Below are 24,087 nucleotides of genomic sequence, written 5' to 3'. Positions count from 1 at the left end.
CTTTGTTCTGTCTACACAAATCAGAAATATGGCTGAATAAGATTTTTTTTTTTTCTGGGTGGTGCCTATGCCTCAGTAGGTAGGGCACTGGTCACATGCATTGAGGCTCGTGGGTTCAAACCTAGCCCAAGCTTGCTAAACAACAATGACAACTGCAACAAAAAAATAGCCAGGCAGGTGCCTGTAGTCCCAGCTACTTGGGAGGCTGAGGAAGGGAATCGCTTAAGCCCAAGAGTTTGAGGTTGCTGTGAGCTGTGACAGCACAGCACTCTACCCAGGGTGACAGCCTGAGACTCTGTCTCTAAAAAACAAACAAAAAAATTTTTTTTCTCTAAAATGCATGAGCCTATCTTGTAGGATAATTTGATTCATAACTTAGCCCTAGTAGCACTGTTTCTTTGGAACAGAAATGGGGGTACTTGCAAGCAATGTTGTAGTTGCTAAAAAACAAATGCTTTAACACTAGTAGCCTATGAGGCCTAAAAATTAGAGACTATATATCATGCTAGTTCTGTGAGGTTGTGCAAATGAAATACATTTATAAAGTTTCCATTTATCAGATGGCCCAGAGTTGGAGCTGCATTCCTTATGCATGTCCTCATCAGCAGAATTGCTTATTAATTTGAAAACTTACCAGACCATGGCTTTGGTTTCATCCTACAAATTGTACCAATAGAAAACATGTTGCATTAAAGAAGTAGTTTTTCTTTCATTGATTTAAAAACACAAGATTTCTTCACTAATACAAAATGTGTCAAGATTTTAATTTACCCTTGAATGCTCAGAAACATGTCCATCATTGAATAAATTGATTTTAACTTTGTTTTCAAGGAAGATGATTTTGGCTCTCATAAAGTCATTGGAGATGTGTGGCTGTGATCAATAAGATTTCCCCATGAAGAAATACTTTCATTTAACAACAACTTCACCTCAGTGAAATTCTGATAAACAGCCCTTTCAAATGATGCAAACTTTAGACTTGTTCTTGACTTGAAAAGTCTTTACAAGAAAGGAAAACCAAGGGAAAAGATCAAGTAAGCAGAACTTCAAGTACTTTGAGTTCTTCTACACGATTAAAAAGAGTGTCGTGTTTGTTAATCTATGGAAAGGAAAATGGGGATTTTTGTATTAACCACGAAAAAGATACTCAACAAACCATGTGTTCTTTTAAGGGTTAAAAAATACTGGGAAATCTGAAAAAACAGTGTTTTAATTATAGTATGCAAAAAGTACCTTGGTTTGTGAATTCTGCATTATGTATTTTTATTTAAAATTATATCAAAATGAATGTAGCCTAAATTTCAGAATTTACTCATCTTAATTTTTATTCTCTTTGGACAGGATTAGAATTCCTCACCCTCTAAAATATGTCACAGGCTTCAGAAATAAGTTTGTCTTTGAGCAGTTGGTAAAGGGGTACAAAAATACAGTGAGAAGAAATAATTTCTAATATTCGGTAGTACAGTGGAAAAACTGTGGTCAACAATAATTTATTGTATATTTCAAAATGGCTAGAAGAGAAGAATTTTAATGTTCCCAACACAGAGAAAAAAGAAATGTATGAAGTGATAGAAATCCCAATTACTCTGAGTTGATTACACGCATTACACTTTGCATATGGGTATCAATTTTAATGCAGCTCCCACCCTTAAAATATGTACAACTATTACATATGAATTTTTTAAATGTTTGAAAAATTAAAGTTTCATATAGTTCTATGGGTTTGGGATAACGTATAGAGCCATGTATCCATCATGATACAAACTAGTTTCAACACCTCAAAACATTCTCTTTGCCACCCCTGAGTAGTCAGTCTTGCCCTCTTCCCCACCCTCCCGATCCCTGGCAACAACTGATCTGTTCTCTGTCCCTGTAGCTTTGCCTCTTAGAGATGTCATACAAAAAGAACAATTTATTACTATATAGCCTTTTGTATTTGGACTCTTCCACTTAGCAAAATGCATTTAAGAGTCGTCTATGTTGGCACACATATCAATATTTGGTGTCTTATTATTGCTAAGTAGTGTTTCACTATATGGTATCTCATTATTGGTAAGTAGTGTTCCACTATACCATAATATGATCATCCCATTGCCTGTTGATGGAAATTTAGATTATATTTAGTTTTTGATAGCTATGAATAAGCTGATTATACATTCATGTATGGGCTATTATGTGAACATAAGTTTTCATTTCCTTTAGGTAAATCCTGAGGAGTAAGGATTGTTGAGTCCTTTGGTGTTTATTTAATTTTATAAGAAACTTAGAAACTATTTTCCAAGGTGAATGTACAGTTTTGTATTCCTTCCAGCAATTTATCAGAATTTCAGTTGCTCTGCCTTCTACCAGCTCTTGGCATTGAGAGTTCTTTTTACTTTAGCCATTCTAATGGGGGTACAGTGATAATCTCAGTGTGGTTTCAATTTGCATTTCCCTAATGACTTACAATGGTATCTTTCCATGTACTTATTTGCGTTCTGTATTTCTTCTTTGGTAAGGCATCTATTCAGATCTTTTGTCTACAAATTGTTTGCTTTTTTCTTGTTGAGTTTTGAGGGTTCTTTATATATTCTGCATATAATTCCACTGTCAGATATGTAATTAGAAAATATTTTCCTCCCAATCTGTAGTTTGCTTTTTTTCATCTATTTTTAAAATTATTTTTTATTAAATCATAACTTTGTACATTGATGCATTTATGGAGTTCAGGATACTGCTTTGATATACAAGTGAAATGCTTATGCTTTTTTCCATCTTATTAAATGTTTTCTCTATGGAGAAAGAGGTTTTAATTTTTTAATCTTTTCTTTTATGGATTATGCTTTTGATCTCTTTGCCTAATTCAAGGCAAAGATCTTTTTTAATGTCAAAAAATTTTGCAACTTGGGCAGTGCCTGTGGCTCAAAGGAGTAGGGCGCTGGCCCCATATGCTGGAGGTGGTGGGTTCAAACCCAGCCCCAGCCCAAAAAAAAAAAAAATCTTCAAAACAATTTTGCAACCTTTCAGAGAATTGCCCTTGAAGTCCATAGGATCCTTTAATTGAAAAAATAGAAAATGACAAAATTTTATCCATCCCTACAGGTTCTCTAAGCTTTTGAAAATATGGGGATCGCAGGGATTTGTTTCCACTTGGTTTGAGACATCATTTTAATACACAAATTCAGGACTTTTCATCAGTCTGACTGTGACTTCTTCACCTGACTTCCTCCTGTCTCCTTGCTTCAGTTGGGACCTTTTGGTGGAAATGATCATAGACCCTGGTTTGGCTTAAGTTTATCAAGGGTTCATAGCCTCAGTGAGGAGAATGGCGATCAATACTTAGAAACAGGCAGGAACTTAGGCATTTCCAGCAGTTTCAGGATGCCAGAACTGCAGCTATGAAAACAAGTTATTGGTCTGGTTCTGTTCATAGTGTGGTAAGGCCACTGTGATTTCGTGCTTAGCCTCCCTGTTTTCAGAGTTTTTGCTCATTCATTCAGTATTCAAATTCCAGATTGGAATGTGACAAATTACCCTTATGACTATCCCTGTTAGAATTAATTTATCACACACACGCACACACGTTATGTATATAATTTTATAAGTTATAGAAAATTGGGGCTGAATCTGTCCTAATTTCAGGCCACCCACCGTATGTTTGTATGGAGATACGTACAAAGTTCACTCCCTCTCACCCCATGTCTGAGATGACTATGAATAAGGTACAATGTCAGATGACAAAGAGCTCAGAGTTTGATATACCCAGTATCATTTGGAGAAGGAAAAATGGGAGGGGAGGGGGGTCATGATTTTCTTGGTTCTAATTCCTACCTAAAAACCTGAGGAATCCAGCTTTCTGAGGATCCGAGAACTCTTCTCCTTACAAACTAGACACTAGGTATGAAAGAAACATCTCATATCAAGCAAGAAGCAAGGATTGGGTCTGATAACTTTCTTTTGAGTCCTCAACTTCCTCCCCATTCTGGCTCAAGCCTTGCTGCTGTCATCGCTGGGTCTTTCCTGTGGGTTCTGCTGCCCACTCCTTTGGCAGAAGTTTCTCTGAGGTGGGTCTCCACATGGGGCTTCCTGCCAGCTCGCCTCCTGGCTCCTTCACACTACAGATGGCTGGAGCTCTTCCCAGGCATTACCAGAAAGGATGAAAGTCATGCTTTCCCAAGGGACCCACTGCCAAGCTTGTTCAAGGAATAGATGGCCAGATCAATGGCTTCCTCCTCCTATGTCTGTTTGAGTATCTGCCAGGTACTGTGCTCTGTGGCAGATGCAATGTGGAGACAACTCTGTTCCTGCCATTAGGGAATTTATGGTCTATGAGGAAGCAAGTCACACTCACAGACAATTTAAATGATCTGGCAAGTGCTACAATAGGGGTATAAACAGAGTGCTATGGACACTGGCCCTAGCCTGGAAGTTGTAGGAGGACACCTTCTGCTTCCAATGCAATTTCCTCTGCTGGCACTCAGCCCCACACCTGGTGCACAGATGGTCTCCAGAAGGTGAGACTTGTTTCCTCAAAGAGACTTACGTGTCTGATTTGGATTGCTGTCTTCCCAGACTGTCACAGACCCCATATTCATTAAGGATGGCATTCTCCTCTTCTAAGACCTGGTATTCTTTCAAATCCTAGAACAAGGTGGAATTCTAGCTTTATAGGATCACATCCAGCTGTGTCTGAGGGTTGGCTGGGCTCTTCACATGCTTACCTGGTCTTCCCTGGTGGCACTGAGACAAAACATTCGCATTCCCAAACCCATTGTCATTTATATTGTAAAGAGAGACTAAATATCATTCAATGTAAAATTCAGTTTTATTAATATTTGTAACTCTAAGTCTTTGAAAGTAGTAAGCAGAATGCAGTGTTCAAAATGCTGTTATAAAACAAGGATTTTTATAAAACAACCATAAATAAGAAGCTAAATATACAAAAAATGATCACTCTTTTTAAAGTAGTTGTGTCACATAGTTATAAACATTAAAATGATAATATAACTTCACATAAATCTCATAGAAAAATCAGTCTCATTACTTTTATCAAAAAGCAATATCATGCTTTTGATTTAAACACTGGCATTTCATGTGATCATCTTATTTCTCTGACTTTGACTCTGACTGACTTTCGATTGTTTCTAAAAATAAAGTGTGATCTTAAGAGACAGAGTGACATTATCACAGGCAGCACTCAGTAGTCATTTGAAGCTGGGTTTTCTAGTATTCTTCAGATGAAGCTCACAATCTTTAGCACTATGTGGTAGATTGTGCCATTGTAGCAAATATTCGTTGTCCTGCCCTCTCCCGTTGATAATTAGGCTCGACCATGCAATTTGCTTTGTTCATTGAAACATAAGTGGAAGTGTAACATGCCAATCCTAACAGACAATTTGAAAGCTGTGTGATGGTTCCAGCAGGGCTCTGTCCCTTCTGCCTTCAGGCTGGTACACTCCAGTCCTAGACCCTGAAGAAAGATATAGAACAAAGTCACAGTCACCCTCCTTCAAACATGTGACTAATCAGAAGACAGTCCTTGTTGGTATGAACCACTGAGATTTGGAGGCCTATTTGTTATCACAGCATAACACAGCCTACACTGATGGAGGCACAGGCTTCAGTGGTTCTGTGTGATCTGTGGTCTTCATCCTTCCCCACGTTCCCCTCTTCTCCTTCTGCTCTCCCCATTCCGACCTTCTCTGTATTGCTTTTCAGCTCCAAATTCCCTCCTGCCTAAGGGCCTTTACACATGCTGTTCTTTTTTAGACAGAGTCTCGTCCTGTGCCCAAGGTAGAGTGCCCTGATGTAATAGCTCACAGCAACCTCAAACTCCTGAGCTCAAGCAATCTTCTTGCCTCAGCCTACCGAGTAGCTGAGACTATAGGTGACCACTATAACACGTGGCCAGTTTTTCTATTTTCCATACAGACAGGGTCTCACTCTTGCTCAGGCTGGCCAACTCCTGACCTCAAGGGATCCACCTACCTAGGCCTCCCAGAGTGCTGGAACTACAGGCATGGGCCACCACACCTGGCCTTACATGCTCTTCATTCTACCTGGAATTTGCTTTTATTTTTTTAGCTGTATTCTGCCTCCCCTTCTACTCATTCTTTAGGTCTCAGGGAAGCAGCCTTTACTTTCTCCTGGAAAAACAAAAAACACGAAAACAGTTACTATAACTATATTCCATATGTTCAAAAATAGAATTAGAGGCATAGAAGATACAGAAAAAAGACCCACCTAGAACTTTAGAAATGTAAACTACTATGTCTTAACTTTAATTAATTGGATAGCATTAACAACAGATAACCCATTGCAAAAGAAGAGGTTACTGAAAAAGAAGACAGAAAATCAGCAAAGATGGAGAAGAATTATATAATACTTAAAATTTACCCAATTTTAGAACTCTTCACCCAATAATAGCAGAATATATATATTTTTTCAAGTACACATCCAGCACTTACCTAAGATAGATCATAATTTGGGCCATAAAATAAGTCAATGATTTCAAGATAATTCAAGTCATGCAAAGTATGAACTCTGACAATAATAGAAATGTGAGAAATCAGAACAGTAAAATTCTCAAATATTTAGAAACTAAACAATACATGTCTAAATAACCTATAGGTCAAAAAAGAAAATTTTTGGAAAATTTTCCAGGTGATAACTGATAAATTCCACCAACCTTTAAGAAAGGAATAATATCAATTCTATATAATATCTTCAAAAAATTGAAAAATGTATTTGTCCTAATATACCTCAGAAAATATACCATATAAAATATCTTTTGTCATAATAAAAGACACTTTACATGAAAAACAAATGTAAAAAAATTAACCAAATATCCAGGCTAAAAAACACCAAAGAATTTACAGTAGAAATCTCTAAAAACTAACAGTTTCATACATTATCCTGTGTTCTAAACCAGAGTTGATTATAGCAAGTAATTCAACATTAGAATAATTATATAACTTATTTTTATGCAGGTTCAAAAGAAGTAGAATATTGACTTTTTTGAGTATTATAATTATGTTCAAAGTAAAATTTTGTATGTTTTCAAAAGCAAATATTGATGTAATTGAACTCTCATCTCACTTGAGCTATTCGTAGTGTTTATGTGAATGTTGTCAATTTTTGCTATAATAGAGCTATGTGAGGTCCTCTGACTAGGAGAGAATCATTCATGTACTTTCCATAGAATATGAATAACACTGAAATGGCAAAATTAATAAGGAAAATCTAAGAGCCTTTTTGTGGTTGACATATAACATTGTTTTATGTTATGCATGAGGGAGGTGGTCAGAATAATATTCTTGTGCATTATTGTAAGAAACATTTTGTATTTCAAAGCAGATTGTTTTACTCCTTGCAGAGTAGAATAATAAAATATAGTAAATTTTGAAATAAAAAAACAAAATGTAAATTAAAAATTATTTTGAACTGGCCTGGTATGGTGGCTCATGCCTGTAATCCTAGCACTTTGTGAATCAGAGGTGGGAGGATCCTTTGAGCTCAGGAGTTTAAGACCAGCCTAAGCAAAGTGAGACTCTGTCTCTACTAAAAATAGAAAAATTAGCTGGGTGTTATGTATGTGCCCGTACTTCCAACTACTCAAAAAACTGAGGCAGGAGAATCACTTGAGCCCAAGAGTTTGAGGTTGCTGTGAGCTATGGGGACATCACTGCATTCTACCCAGGGTGACAAAGCAAGACCCTGTCTAATATATATATATATTAGACCAAATGAACATGAAAATACAATACAACAGATTTTGTGCAGTGCTACTATAGCAGTACAGTCATACTGTATAGTTGAAGTCTCCAGTCCCTGGGCTGTAGACCAGTACAGTCAGTAGCTGGTCAGGAACTGGGCTGTCCAGTATCACTGCCTGAGCTCCTACCCCTCCTCCCCTCTCCTGGTCCATGGAAAATTGGTCTTCCAGGAAACAGTCCCTGGTGCCAACAAGGTTAGAGACTGCTGTATAGCATATATAGTATAACTGTGTAATGAGTTTAAATGTAATAGTACATACGGGAAAATTTTAGTTCTGAATACATATATTGAAAAAGAAGAAATTCCTCTGATCAGTGATCTCATTTTCCACTTAAAGAAATAGGAAAAGTAAGAGCAAATGAGAACCAAAGTAAGGAGAGGAAAGGAAATAATAAAAATCAGGAAGAAAAAAATCAACAAAGTAGAACCATAGAGAAAAAGAAATGAAACTTAATGTTTTTTTCTGGGAAGACCAATAAAATTGATAAGCCTCTTGCTAGAAAAAAAGAAAGAAGACAAACATCAGTATAAATTTTGCAGATATTTATACCTATGAATTTGACAACTTAGAAGAAATTAAAAAATTATGGAATGATAAAAACTAAAAAGTTCAATCAAGAAGAAACATATAACCAGAATAGCCTTATTACATTAATATATTAATGACATTGAATTTTTAATTAAATATCTGCCTATTAAGAAAACTACAAGTCCATACAATACCTGGAAAATTCTTCTAATCTTGAAGGAAAGAATAATATGAATTCTATACAACATCTTCAAAACAATTGAAGAAAATCAAATAATTTCCAATTCATCTCTGAGGTCAGCATTACTCTGATACGCAAACTACTGAAAACATTACAAAAATTAGAAACTATGAACCAATATCCCTCATGAACATAGATACAAAAAATTTAAAAAGTTTTTAACAAGTCCAATCCAACAAAATATAAAAACAAATAGACAACATGGCCAAGTGCTGTTTATGCCAGATGTGCAAGATTGACTTACCATACAAAGACAAGTAGTGCGAGGTATCATATGAAATGAAAAGAAAACTATATGATTACCTCAAGAGACAGAGAAAAAGCTTTTGACAAAATTTAACATCCATTTTTATTTGTTTCCCAACAAATTTGGAATAGAAGTGAATTTCCTGGCCCTTATAAAGGACATCAATGGAAGAAAAATACAAGAAACATCATAATAGTCTTCCAAAATGGAAAGAAAGAGATAAAATTATGTCTATTCATAGATGAAATAATCCTATACACAGAATCTAAAAAAAAAAAAAAAAAGATTGCGGGAGGCAAGATGGCAGACTTCAGCCAGCTTTCCACAGAGGCTTCCATCCAGAAGGAGAGTTAAAAGACAGAAGTTTAGCAAGTAAGCCAATGGTTTGGAGCTGAGCCAAGAGAGAAGGTTGAAGAATGCACATCAACCCTGCTGAGGTGAGCTACAACCCCAAGGATACAAACAAAAGGTACTAAATCCATTGCCAAGTGGATGGGAGTCCCCTCCCCCATGAGAAGGGCTTGCAGTAAACTCCATACAAACAAGCAAGCAGAGTTCAAATGTCGTTCCATTCTATCCCACGAGAGAGACCCTTTAAAAACTGGACCTCCTAACCCTACTAGGGTGCCATGGCACTCTTCTGCCAGGCACAAAACTGTATATATTCCCTACCTGCAATTCTGAACTCCCAGCACTCCCCTCCACCCTCACCCTGAGGTCTGGAAGCCTGTTCCCCATGGAGGCCAGATTCTTGGGCATTTTCTGGAGGGGTGTGGACTGGGGGAGGGCTGTTGCTTATCATTGCTGATTCTGCCGCACGGGAGTAAGGAGAGGATGGTCAGCTGAGGGGGAACCATACAGGAGCAGTGTTGCCCTGAGGTGCAGAGTGGTGGCCACAGTAGTGGCAGGAACAGTAAGGCTCATACCCTTGGGGCTATTCTGGACAGACATGCCCTGTCTCTCTGGGCAACCAAAGGAAGCCAGGCATCTTCTCCCAGGAGTGAGTAAAGGGAAGGCCTCAGGCAGTAGCTGCCTGGGCAGAGCACAGGGACTAGAATATGCATAGAGCTGGTCAGACTGCCAGGGTGGGACTGAGCCAGAGGACTGCTTTACTGAGGCTAAGACTCACCTGGCCCTCAAGGAATCATAGCTGAGACAAAGGAGGGCAGGCATAGGCTGAAATTGACAATTGAGTGCGAGCTCTAACTGCTTGCTGCTGCCCAGAACCGAGTCGCGGTTTCTGTAACCTCAAGCAGTATCTGATATGTAGGGAAATATAGCTGGAACAGAAACAAATTCTGTGAAGATGTTCTGTTATGCCAGCAACATCAATCAGGGGCAGGGCTTGAACTGAGTAAACTGCCTTAGCCTCCATTAAGCACCCAAGGTTGTCAGGCCTCACCTCCCCCTGCTGGATAGTGGCAGAGAGAGACAGCCTTGCTGAGGAGACTTTGATCTCCCTCTGACTCAGGCAGGTGCAACCCCCTGGAGCATCTGCTCATTAGGGGGAACTGGGTCACAGCTCTATGGGGTTACCAGTGAGTGGGTGTGACAGAGGTGCAAGGTGAGGAAGAAGGCATCAACCTTCCCAGACTAATTTATTTGCTGAGTTGGTCCTTCTGACCTCATGGAGTACTGGAGTGAGTCATACTTGAGCTGCTGGCAGACCCCTGCTATCTAGTTTCTAGAGACCTTTTGAACTCCACCAGACCAGTGCTGACTGGGACAATTGATTTGGACCTCTTGAACTGGGCCAATCATCTGAGGAATATCCAAAGTGGTACCCTGGGTGTGTGGTTGTGGGAAGGTTTGATTTTCCATTCCAAACTGTTGTCTGTGGGGGGGGGGGGGGGGGGGGCGGGGTGACTTAATTGCTGGTATTTCTCCACAGCTGAGACTTCAACCCAGAGTAACTGATTTACTAGGGTAGAACAGAGACCAGCTGAAAACAAGACAGAGGCACTTAGCCCCACCACACCAAGCAGGCTCCTAGTTTCTCAGGCAATAGCACTGTACAGGTCCTTGGCAAAGCTCTAGGGGAAAAGATACAGACACCAGTCCCAGCCTTTGGGCAAAGGGCTAGTTAATCACTACTCCTGCAGCCCCCAACCCAACTTCTCCTTATCTGCTTATCTAGCCAAATGGTGTAAAATAAGCATGGGGTGGAATCAGTGGAAAAACTCCAGCAACATGAATAACCAGAGTAGATCAACCCCGCCCCGCCGCCAAGAAAGGATATGGCAGATACAACTGAAGATCCCATCCATAAACAGATGGCTAAGATGTCAGAAATTAAATTCAGAATTTGGATTGCAAATAAGATTAATAGAAAAGAGGCAAAGTTGGAATTAGAAATTGAAGGAGCATTTCAATAGTTCTCTCAAGAATGCAATGAATTCAAAGACAAAATTACATTGAGACAAGAATTTGCAGCCCTCAAAGATCTGAGAAATACAGTAGAGTCTTTCAGTAGCAGAATGGAGCAAGCAGAAGAAAGGATTTCTGATATTGAAGACAAAGCTTTTGAATGCTCCAATGCATGCAAAGAGGAAGAGAAATGGAGAGTAAAAACAGATCATTCTCTCAGGGAGCTCTGGGAAAATTCAAAGAAATTCAAATTATAGGAATCAGTGAAGGTGACAAAGTTGCTTCACAAAACACAAAGGCTCTTCTTCATGAAATTATGAAAGAAAACTTTCCAGACATGCCAGGAGATTCTGAAATTCAGATAGCAGACACTTTCAGAACTCAAGCATGACACAACCTGAACAAGACATCCCCCAGGCACATCATAATTAACTTCACTGAAGTTAATATAAAGGAGAAAATTCTGAAAGCAGCCAGATGTAGGAAAACCATAACCTACAAGGGAAAGAATATTAGAATGACTGCATATTTCTCTGCTGAAAACTTTCAGGCTAAAAGAGGGTGGTCATTGACTTTTAATCTCCTTAAACAAAATAACTTTTAACCCAGGATCCTGTATCCAACTAAACTGAATTTCATTTATGATGGAGAAATTAAATACTTTAATGACATTCATATGTTGAAGAAATTTGCCATAACTAAACCAGCACGCCAGGATATTCTCAGACCTATCCTCCATAATGACCAGTGCAATCCTCCACCACAAAAGTAAACTCATTCACAAACTTTTGATCAAATTCCAACTTCCACAGTGGTGAAAGGATTAAAAATGTCTACTGGACTTTAGAAAAGCTCAATACTCAAAATTTTATCAGGCTTATCAGGCTTATCAATATTCTCAATTAATGTGAATGGCTTAAATTGGCACAGGTTGGCTGACTGGATACAAAAACTCAGGCCAGATATCTGCTGCATACAAGAATCTCATCTTACCTTAAAAGATAAATATAGACTCAAGGTGAAGGGGTGGTCATCTACCTTCCAGGCAAACAGAACAGAAAAAAGCAGGTGTTGCAATTTTATTCACATATACAATAGGCTTTAAAACAACAAAATTAAGCAAGGATAAGGATGATCACTTTATATTTGTTAAGGGTAATACTCAATATGATGAGATTTCAATTATTAATATTTATGTACCCAACCAGAATGCACCTCAATTTATAAGAGACACTCTAAGAGGCATGAGCAACTTGATTTCTTCCAGCTCCATCATAGTCAGAGATTTTAATACTCCTTTGGCAGTGTTGGATAGATTCTCTGATAAGAAGCTGAGCAAAGAAATTTTAGATTTAAACTTAACCATCCAAACATTTGGATTTAATGGACATCTACAGAACATTTCATCCTAACAAAACTGAATACACATTTGTCTCATCAGCCCATGGAACATACTCCACAATCGATCACAGTGTAGGTCACAAGTCTAACCTCAGTAAATTTAAAAGTATAGAAATTATTCCTTACATCTTCTCCAACCACTAGGGAATAAAAGTTGAACTCAGTAACCACAGGAATCTGCACACTCATACAAAAACATGGAAGCTAAATAACTTTATGCTGAATGATAGATGGGTCAGAGATGAGATCAAGAAGGAAATTAACAAATTTTTAGAACAAAACGATAATGAAGACACAAATTATCAGAACCTTTGGGATGCTGCAAGTGCAGTCCTAAGAGGGAAATTTACAGCACTACAAGCCTTCCTCAAGAGAACAGAAAAGAGGAAGTTAACAACTTAATGGGATATCTCAAGCAACTGGAAAAGAAAGAACATTCCAATCCCAAACCCAGCAGATGAAAAGAAATAACCAAAATTAGAGCAGAATTAAATGAAATTGAAAACAAAAGGATTATAGAACAGATCAATTAATCAAAAAGTTGGGTTTTTTAAAAGATCAATAAAATAGATAGACCTTTGGCCAACTTAACCAGGAAAAAAAAGAGTAAAATCTCTAGTCTCATCAATCAGAAATGGTAAAGATGAAATAACAGACCCCTTAGAAATTCAAAAAGTCCTTAGTGAATATTACAGGAAACTTTATTCTCAGAAATATGACAATCTGGAGGAAATTGACAAATACTTGGAAACATGTGACCTTCTAAGACTTAGCCAGAAGGAAGTGGAAATGTTGAACGGCCTATATCAAGTTTTGAAATAGCATCAACTATACAAAATCTCCCTAAAAAGAAAAGCCCGGGACCAGATGGCTTCACATCAGAATTCTACCAAACCTTCAAAGAGGAACTAGTACCTATATTACTCAACCTTTTCCAAAAGATAGAAAAAGAAGGAATACTACCCAACACATTCTCTGAAGCAAACATCACCTTGATACCCAAACCAGGAAAAGACCCAACAAGAAAAGAAAAGTATAGACCAATATAACTAATGAATATTGATGCAATATTCAACAAGATTATAACCAACAGAATCCAGCAACACATCAAACAAATTATACACCACAACCAAGTAGGTTTTATCCCAGTGTCCCAAGCCTGGTTCAACACATGTAAATCTATAAATATAATTCATCACATAAACAAATTAAAAAACAAAGACCATATGATTCTCTCAATTGATGCAGATAAAGCTTTTGATAATATCCAGCATCCTTTCATGATCAGAACACTTAAGACAATTGGCATAGAATGGACATTTCTCAAAATGATAGAGGCCATCCACAGCAAACCCACAGCCAATATCGTACTGAATGGAGTTAAATTGAAAACATTTCTACTCAGATCAGGAACCAGGCAAGGTTGCCCATTGTCTCTATTGCTCTTTAACATTGTAATGGAAGTTTTAGCCATCACAATCAGGCAAAAAAAGGCAATCAAGGGTATCCATATAGGGTCGGAAGAGATCAAACTTTCACTCTTCACAGATGATATGGTTGTATACCTGAAAAACACCAGGGCTTCTACTAAAAATGTTTTAGAAGTGATCAAGAAATACAGCATTATAAAACATTAATTAGAACATAAAAAAGAGCTAAATAAATGGTAAGACATAATCATATTCATGGATTGGAAGACAATGCTATTACTGATATGGCAATAAAAATAAAAGTCATTTACAGATTCAATGAAGCCTCTGTCAAAATTCCAATGGCTTTTCCTGCAGAGATGAAAAACCCAATCTTCAAATTCATATAGATTTGAAAGGCACTATGAAGAGCCAAAGCAATCTTAAAAAGAAAAATAAGTTGAATAACTTGTATTTTCTGATTTCAAAATTTACTTTAAAGCTACCATTATTCAAATGGGGTGGTACTGACAGAGATCAATAGAATAGAATTAGGAGTCCAGAAATGCCACGTGTATCTATGTCAATTTGAATTTTGATAAGGATGCCAATATCATTCATTGGAGAAACAATGATCTCTTCAACAAATTGTGCTGGGTATCCACATGTAAATAATCCCTACCTCACACTACATAGAAAAATTAATTCAAAATGAATAAATAACCTAAGTATAAGAGCTAAACCATAAGACTCCTAGGAAAGAAAATAGGAGGGCGGCACCTGTGGCTCAGTGAGTAGGGCGCCAGCCCCATATACTGAGGGTGGTGGGTTCAAACCTGGCCCCAGCAAAATTGCAACAACAAAAATAAATAGCTGGGTACTGTGATGGGCACCTGTGGTCCCAGCTACTCAGGAGGCTGAGGCAAGAGAATCGCCTGAGCCCAGGAGTTGGAGGTTGCTGTGAGCTGTGTATCTACTGAAGGTGACACAGTGAGACTCTGTCTCTATAAGGAAGAAAGAAAGAAAGTAAGAAAGAAAGAAAGAAAGAAAGAAAGAAAAGAAATATAGGAGTAAATCTTCATAACCTTGAATTTGACATTCTTAGGTATGCCACCAAAAACATAAGTGAGCAATTCAAGAAAAAATGATTAATTAGACTTTACCTAAATTAAAAATATTTTTGCATCAAAAGACATTAAAAGAAATTGAAAAGACAATTTATAGAATTGAGAAAATATTTGCAAATCATAGATCTGATAAGGATCAAGTATCCAGAATACATAGAGAATTCTAAAAATTTGGTAATTAAAAAGACAAGTAACTCAATTTAAATATGGACATAGAACTTAAATAGACACTTCTCCAATAGAAGACCATGAAAAAAATATTCAACATCACTAGTCATTAGGGAATGCAAATCAAAACCACAATAAGATATTACTTCACACTCCCTACCATATTGGTTACCAAAGAAATGAAAAACAACTAGTGCTGGCTGTGCACCTGTGGCTCAAGTGGCTAAGGCGTTAGCCATGTACACCCAAGGTGGCGGGTTCAAATCCAGCCCAGGCCCGCCAAACAACAATGACGGCTGCAACCAAAAAATAGCCAGGCGTTGTGGTGGGCGCCTGTGGTCCCAGCTACTTGGGAGGCAGAGGCAGGAGACTTGCTTGAGCCCAGGAGTGGGAGGTTGCTGTGAGCTGAGATGACACAGCACTCTACCCAGGGGGGACAGCTTGAGACTCCTGTCTCAAAAGAAAAGAAAAACAACTAGTGTTAGTGAGGAAATGGACATGGCTGGTGGGGATGTCAAATGGTTCAATTCAGCTGCTGTGGAAAATAGTTAGGTGGTTCTTCAAAATGCTGAATGTAGAATTACAATATAACCCAGCAATTTCTTTTTTAGATATATACCCAAAAGAGTTGAAAACAGGTCTTCAAACTATTCACAATAGCTAAAAGCTGAAAACAGCCCATGTCCCTCAAAGGGTGTATGACTAAGCAGACTGTGGGTATCTATATGCATAGTAAAGTCTTTTCCAGATGTAAATAGAAATGAAGCACTGATACAATGTGGATGAACCTTGAAGCATCATGCTGAGCAAAAGAAGCCAGAATCATATTGTAGAATTATATTTGTATGAAAAAATCCATAATAGGTAAATCTGCAAACAAAACACACATTGGTGGTTGCCAAGAGCTGGGGGAAGAAGGAATGAGAAGTAACTGCTTGATGGGACACAGTTTCCCTTTGGAGTGACGAGAATGTTTTGGAACTAGATAGAGGTGGTGGTTGCACAATATTGTGAGCATACCTAATGCTACTGAACTGTTCACTTTAAAAAGGTACATTTCATGTTATGTGAATTTCATCTCAATTAAAAAAAATGCTCACCTGGCACATCATAAGCCCTTAAGAAAAATTGGTTATTAGAATTTTATTGTAGCTTTATAATAACTGAAGATTAGAGGCAATCAAAATATGAAAAAAAGAAACTAAATTGAAAAATTAAGGTTCATCCATATGTCTAATATTCAATAGTCATGCAAAAACACTTAAAGGGATATTTAGCGGTAATGAAAAACAATCAGTATGTAAAGTTTTCAATCTTTTTAGCCAGATAAACTTCAATAAATAGTGTGTTCAAAAGCTCATTCACCATACTTTATATTCATCTCAAGGATGATGGTAACTCTCTAAAGCCCAGATATTCAGTTTCCCAAACTAGAACACAACAATTCCCAAATCACAACAATTCAGGATTAAATATATTTTCATATTTTAGATAGAGTTCATGTCCAGAAGATGAGACTGAGTTGGAATCCGATTTCCACAATTTGTGCCTGAATTTACCTCACAAACTTTATTTACTATGTCTCTACTCTCCTTTTGTACCACATTCTCAACTGCAACACTCTTGCTGTCCCCTACCAGAAACACCTTTTGCTTCTCACTTCTTACTCTTACATCTTGTCTATTGTTAGAGCCCCATGACTTCCTAGAGATATCCTTCTTGAACCTCAGCCCTCTGCTGTCCCTAGGTGTCTATGGCTCTCTAGAGATCACCCAGACTTCTCATTTTATCTGGAGTTGTAATTAATTCTGTACATGTCTTATTTCCTCTACAACAGGGCTGCAACTTACTCAGATTTATAATCCCTAAAGCATCTGGCAAAGAGCTCTGCTTTGATTATAGTAGGTGTTCAATAAATGCTTATGAAATTGAATGGAATTTCTGAAACAGATGGGTGATGGAGTCAGATGCCAGGACATAAATGCAAACTGTTTCCCATAGCTCCTGTGTATAAGAAGACAGTGCTCTGCTGTCTGCATTGTAGATGCTGCCACATGCTTATTTAATACAGCACTCATCGACACTGCACTGTATGTCAGAGGGACACAGAATGGGCCAACTGGGGATGGTTTACAATTTACGGGCAAATTGCCATCAGTACTACGACTTTCCCCTTCAAATCACCATCAATAATCCCTTTCCTCTTTGGTGCTCATGCATACAGAGAGTTCTTTTCAGAGTTACATAATCTGAACCCCAGATTATTAGACATATTACTCAAGTTAACTTTCTATGTATGGAATGTAAGGGGTATGATCCTCAAAATTAAAATCACTAATGCTCCTTGGATTGCTATCTATGTTTCAGTTTGACATTTGAATAATAACAGGTCTCATCAAGGATTAGAAAGTTAATTTTTTCTTAAATATTAAATTTGCATGTAGCTGGATGCATACAGATGGTATGCATACATGATCAGTGAGTCAGCAGGTTTTCTCAAGTGCCAATTTAAAACGGGTGCCAAAATAGTACTATGTTTTTAAATGGTGCCTGTTAACTCATGTTTCTGGTTAAATATAACTTGTCTTGTTCCCTTTGAACTAGACAGTAACCCATAGATGAAATAATAATAGTAATAATAATAACCATAGAAATAATGGTAGTAGAAATAATAATACTGCAATAGAAATAATGACATTCTTCCCTAGCTGACCTACTTCTACACAAGTGTCTTGTATACCTGTAGGCAACACCTGTGGCACTGAGACCAGCAAGCTGACAATTGACTTCTGTATGTAGTTTTGGTCAGCAAAATTCTAATGCTAGATAGACTTAAGTTAATGCTATAACGAGAGGCATTTATGTTAGTATCTGAAGTAGAAAACTTTTAATATGCCACCTGAGATATTTTTTGATTCAGAAGATAGCAAAAAAAAAAAAACATATTTTGAATAAGACTTTTACTTATAGTTGTGTGGTCTTCCCACTTGAGTGGTGAATACTACAGAGATACGGCGAGTTCTAGTGATGAAGTTTGTGGGCTCTGAAGGCAAGCCTGAAGCATTCAATCTTCATTTTTACTGTTTAGTAGAAACTATGTGTGTCTTTGAGCAGGTTACAAAACTTGAGCCTCAACTTCACCATTTGGAAATTGGTGATACTAATGATAGCACCTACCACATGGGATTGTTATGAGCATAAAACAAGATAATCACATACAGGAATCAGTACTTTAAGTCTACATGACCTCCAACCTACTAAATCTCCTGTAGGCTGTGCCATTTTATTCACCAGAAATGACTAAAACCCAACAAAAAAGTTCCATGTGATAGATACATCATTTTTCACTTTGATTCTCACCTGTTTTTGACAAATAATCTTTAGGGGCCCAGAGTTCCAAGCCTAGATAATCCAGAAAGACAGTTATTTTATTTTTTATGACTTCTTGGAAGGTCATAGTTGTTTAGGATAACTCTTACAGGACTTGAACAGAAGAAACAGATTAGATCCTATTACTCCAACCCTGAATGGAGCTGATTCCTGAGCATCCAGGTTGCTTGAAAAGGATAAGGGAGCAGAGGGTGCAGAAGCACACTTCTGGCACCACCTGTATAGGTGAAAGGCCTATATGCCTCTGGCCAAAAAGCTGTTTGAGAGAAAGCAGTGAAGAAACTTTGTGCAGGCATACTTGTGAGAAACTGAAGCAAAATCCCATATGGCCAGGTTGGTTGTGGGTGTAAAAACCCCCTAATTTAAGGCCACATGGGAGCGGAGGCTTGCAAACAAGTTTTCTGAATTTCCTAACTATGCCTTGTTTAAAGAAAGTAACTGCCTCCAAATGGTGAGGCCAGTAGGGTAGGTATTCAATCTATCTGTCTCCCCCAGAGCCTCAGGCTTCATCAGATGAGAACAAAAAAAGTAATGGCTAACAACATGTTCTCCATTAAGTTATGTTAAAAGGATTATGTTAGATAAAGTGGTATCAGTTAATCCGTAGATTACTAGGGAAGATCTGCTCACAAGATAGTCACAAGATGTTTATTCATGAGATGGATTATAGATTTTAATGAATATTAATGAAGTCATTGATGTACAGTGTGCATGTGCAGAGAGATTATAATGAATATTAATGAGGTCATTGATGCACAGTACACATGTGCAGAGCTGGCTATTTAAGCCAGGAGAAAATAAAGGAACTTGCCACATGCCTAAGAGAGCTGTGGACCCCTTTATTTACATACACAATTTCAAATGCAGGTCTTATGCTCTGTGACACCCCTTCTCCACGAGACATTAATGGGAACACACCTGGTTGTATGATCTTACACTAGGAACAACCTCTCTGAGTCTCAATGGCCCACCTGCCTAACTTAGGTAACAATTTTAACTTACATGTTTGGTTTGAGGTTTAGCTCAGATAATGTGTATGAAATTGGTTTTGTAACTGTAAAGCTTTTGTGAGTGTCAGTCATTGTTGGGACAATGTGTCCCTTTTGCCTACCCCATCCTCCAACATACACACAAACATACTTGCTAACAACTTTCTGTCAAAGTCCTGAGTATCTTTCACCAGCCCCCACTTGACGTGGTCTTTTGCCACCATCAGAGCAGTCAGAATCCAAGATTTTATATCTTATGTATTAAGCTGGATGGATTTGGAAAACATCTTTCTTAGTAAAGTATCACAAGAATGGAAAAGCAAGAATCCAATGTACTCAATACTAATATTAAACCAGTAAAGGGATTCTGCCTGTTACCTGTCTTTCTTCCAGGGCATTGGCCAATAATGTACAAACCAGAGAACTAACAACTGAATGAGATACAAAGCATCGGTTTTATGAATATGGGAAATATCCCCATAATGTCTGAAGGAGAACTCTCTGCAAAAATAAACAAGAAAATAACACTTGAGACCTAAACTTTCACCAGGGCTTCCCATTTTCTCCCCTACCAAAGGGAAGATTCCTAGGTGGAGTAGGCATGATGTATCACCCAGGAACAACCTGTAATAATTTTATTAAATTATCAAAGTGCTTTCCCCTATTTTAATTATGGGTACAATGGCTGTCAGCCTGGTTGCCTGAGGAACATGCAGAAAGATGCTGCACTCTCCACTCCAGGCAAGGCAACAGGGAAGAGCCCAACTTTCCCACCAGGAATGCACATGCCTAGGATTATTTTTCCAGAAAGGAATGGATACAAGTTATGCCTGTTGAGAAGTCCACTGCTTGTTCACCTTGAATTATAGGAAAATCTAGGCTTTGAGATTATGACTTTAAGTCCCTTTTGCTTCCTACAATATTTGAAAACAAAAATCTTTTTCATTTTAAACTCAAATTCCACATTTTCTCTCTTTGGATAAAAATTACTGTATTGGCTGGGGTTTTCAGAGAAACAAACAAATAAGATGTGATGTGATGTGATGTGATTGATTGATTATTTATTTATTTTTGCTAAATGGAGCCTGGAAAATCCCAAGATCTGCAGGGGAATTTGGCAAGCTACAGTGCCAGGAGAGCTGATTTTTTTTTCCAGTCCAAATCCAACAGTCTGAGGTCCAGGGGATCTAATGGTGTAGTTATAAGGCCAATAGGCTCCAGATAAGCAAAGATCTGTTATTTCAGTTCATGTCCAAGGGATGGGAAAAAGGCAATGTCTCAGTTTTAAAGCTGTCAGGCAGGAAGAGTTCTCTCTTACTTGACAGAGGGGTCAGCCTTCTTTTTCTATTCAGATCTACAACTCATTAAATGAAGCCCACTCCATTAAGGAGAAAAATCTGCTTTACTCCACCTATTCCACCTCCTTGATTAGATGTTGGACCAAATAATTAATATTTACAGTTCAAATTTCTCATCTGAGTGTTGTAAATACTATGGTTCCACCAGCCTTGTCAATAACTTTAAAAGAGATACTTACAATTCATGTATTCCCTTATCTTTAAAGGAGTTACTTACGATTCTTGTTTTCTTATTGCAAAATCAAGGAGAAACAACTCAATGACCTACCTCTTAAGTTATTAAATTATCAAAGTACTTTTCCCTACAATTACAGGAGAAGTGTTACATTTGCACTTTCTTACTTTTCCACTCTGGTAAGCCCCTTTCTTTGAAAGAACACCTCTCATAGGAACTGATAACTGACTATTCAAGCTGTTCTTATACTTTTGGCTCTGGATAATATGTTGATGAAAGAACCTGCAAGCACATCAAATTACTGCCCAGAAGCTTCATCAAAATTCTGGATATAATAATGCCATTTTCAATGGACTCTCAAGAGGTGATAATTAGCTTTCATTAAACATAATAAATATTAATGTCCGCCAGAAACAAAGTAGACAGAATTGTACTAAACACATTCATAATGCAAGCATTCAGTCTGTTGACTGCATGGAGCTTACTGGGAACAATATGTGGTCTGAGAAAACACTGATAATCTCTGGTTTGCACAGTGGAAATTGCCTATTCATGTGCCAGTACTGAAGCCCGAAATAAAATTAATAGTCTAAAAGTACATTCCTAGATTTTTCCTGAGCTTTGAATTCAAAAGGAATTGAGGTGTGTTCTATGTAAATTTTTAAAAATTCAAATTCTTTAGCACTATGTCTTATTTAAAAAAGAAACAAATATAAACAAATACAGTCTATATAATGATATCAGAGACACACATCAAACGATACCAACTGTTTAGGAACTTAAATGATGTTTCTTTTTTTTTTAGGCTAACATTTATTTTTATTTTTTATATTTTTATTTTTTTATTTCAGAATATTAAGGGGTTGCAAATGTTTTGTATATATGAATTGCTTTTGTACAGTTTGAGTCAAAATTATATGTGTGCTTAAATAGTATTTCTTATACATTAAGATAAAGAAGTGAATATTAGCCTTGAGGGTGGTTCTCAGCAAAACTCATATGAGTATTAAAAAGATTTTTAAAAAATTTAAAAAACAATTAATTACAATCACATACAATTTTGAGGCTAAAATTAAAATGATTGATCACATTGAATATTGTGAGAATATTGTGGAATTGGAGTTATCATATGCTTCTTATTGGAATGTGAAATGTGATAATTACTTTGGAAGACAACTTAGAATTTATTTAAAAAATTAGATATGCATCTACCATGTAACACTGTTGTAGCAATTCTACTCCTAGGTAGTTATGAAAGAGAAATGAAGACATGTACATAGCTGGAGATATCTATGCAAATGCTTATAGTCAGATCTATTTATCTGATATTTATAATAGCAAAATATTGAAAACCACCTAACTGTCCATTAACAGATGAATTGATAAGCAAATTGTGGTGTAGCCATATGGTGGACTATGCTTCTCTGCAACAAAAAGGAATGAACTATTGATACACATAATAACAAAGATACACCCCAAAAATATTATAATAACTGAAAGAATCTAGCTACGAAAGAATGTATATGATATAATTCTATTTATATACAATTCTAAAATAGGCAAAACTAATCTATACTGACAGAAGCCAAATCAGTGTTTATCTGGGGCTCTGGATGTAGACATTGATGCAAACACATGGGAAATTTTTGGGGTGATGGAACTATTCTATGTCTTCACCATGGTTGGTAGTTACAAAAGTATGTATTTGTCAAAACTCATCAAACTGCACACTTAAAATGTGTGGATTTTATTATATGTAAATATCTCATTACAGTTAATTTGTTTTCTGTAAACAGGCTAAGGACTTGCACGGGCACTTAACAAAGAAGGATATCCAAATGGCCAATATGCTCATGAAAATATGTTCGATATCATTATTCATTAGGGAATAGTAAATTAAAATCACAATGAGATACCACTACTCACCCACCCAAATGACCAAAATTTAGGCCTCTGATAAATTTTGGCAATGATATGGAACAACTGGTGGGACATAAGATGGCACAACAAACGCAAATCAACAGAAGAATGAATAAATAAGTTGTGATATATTCACACCATGAAATATTAAGCAGCAATATGAAAGGATAAGCCACTGCTATACACAGTAACACAGATGAACCACAAAGATATTATGTTAAGCAGAAAAACCAGATACCAAAAAATATGGTGTCTGGATTATTCCATTTAGTTTAAGAATAGACAAAACTCCCTCATCTTCCCTTCTCTCAATCCCTGCTCTCTGTTCCTTTCTCTTTCTCCTCTCTTTGCTCTCTCTAATATAAAATAAACTTATACTTTTATATCCTAAAAAACAAACAAGCAACAACAACAAAAAGAATAGACAAAACTAATTAGCAATAATAGAAGCCAGAATAGGATTACCTCTGGAGAAGTACAGTGTGGGAAGAGACACAAGTGAATCTTCTAGGATGTTGAGAAAGTCCTGTAAGTCTGCTCTGGGGAAGGTTATATGACTGTGCACATAGGTTTAAAACAACGCACTAAACTACACATTTAACATTAGTGCACTTTATACTCTTTCCCATATGTATATTGACTCCGTTTCAACAATTCACTGAGATGTGCTTTCTGCTGAAAAAAAAGTAAAGACACCACTGGTGACAGCAGCAAAGGTGAAACACCAGATTTGTTAATTTGGGAATCCTTTTTTTTTTTTACTAAAGAAACACGTAGTATACTAAAACATACAAGTTCTTTTTTTTAATGATACAACTGGTTTATCTCAAATTTATGTGGTAAAATTTTGAAACGATATTTGAACTCCAAATGCCCCTTGCAGTAACCAAAATTGTTAGTACTTTTTAAATTAAAACTGTCTTGTTCCACTTATGTTCCTGTAATATTCTTCCTTTATTTTATTTTATTTTTTTCAGGAAGAGCAGAGGCAGCTGCCTTTATTAGAGGTCA

This window comes from Otolemur garnettii, unplaced genomic scaffold (genome assembly GCF_000181295.1).
Source record: "Otolemur garnettii isolate 467f Iridium unplaced genomic scaffold, OtoGar3 scaffold00278, whole genome shotgun sequence".
NCBI classification, from domain to species: Eukaryota; Metazoa; Chordata; class Mammalia; order Primates; family Galagidae; genus Otolemur; species Otolemur garnettii.
Note: the sequence above shows the minus strand (reverse complement) of the source record.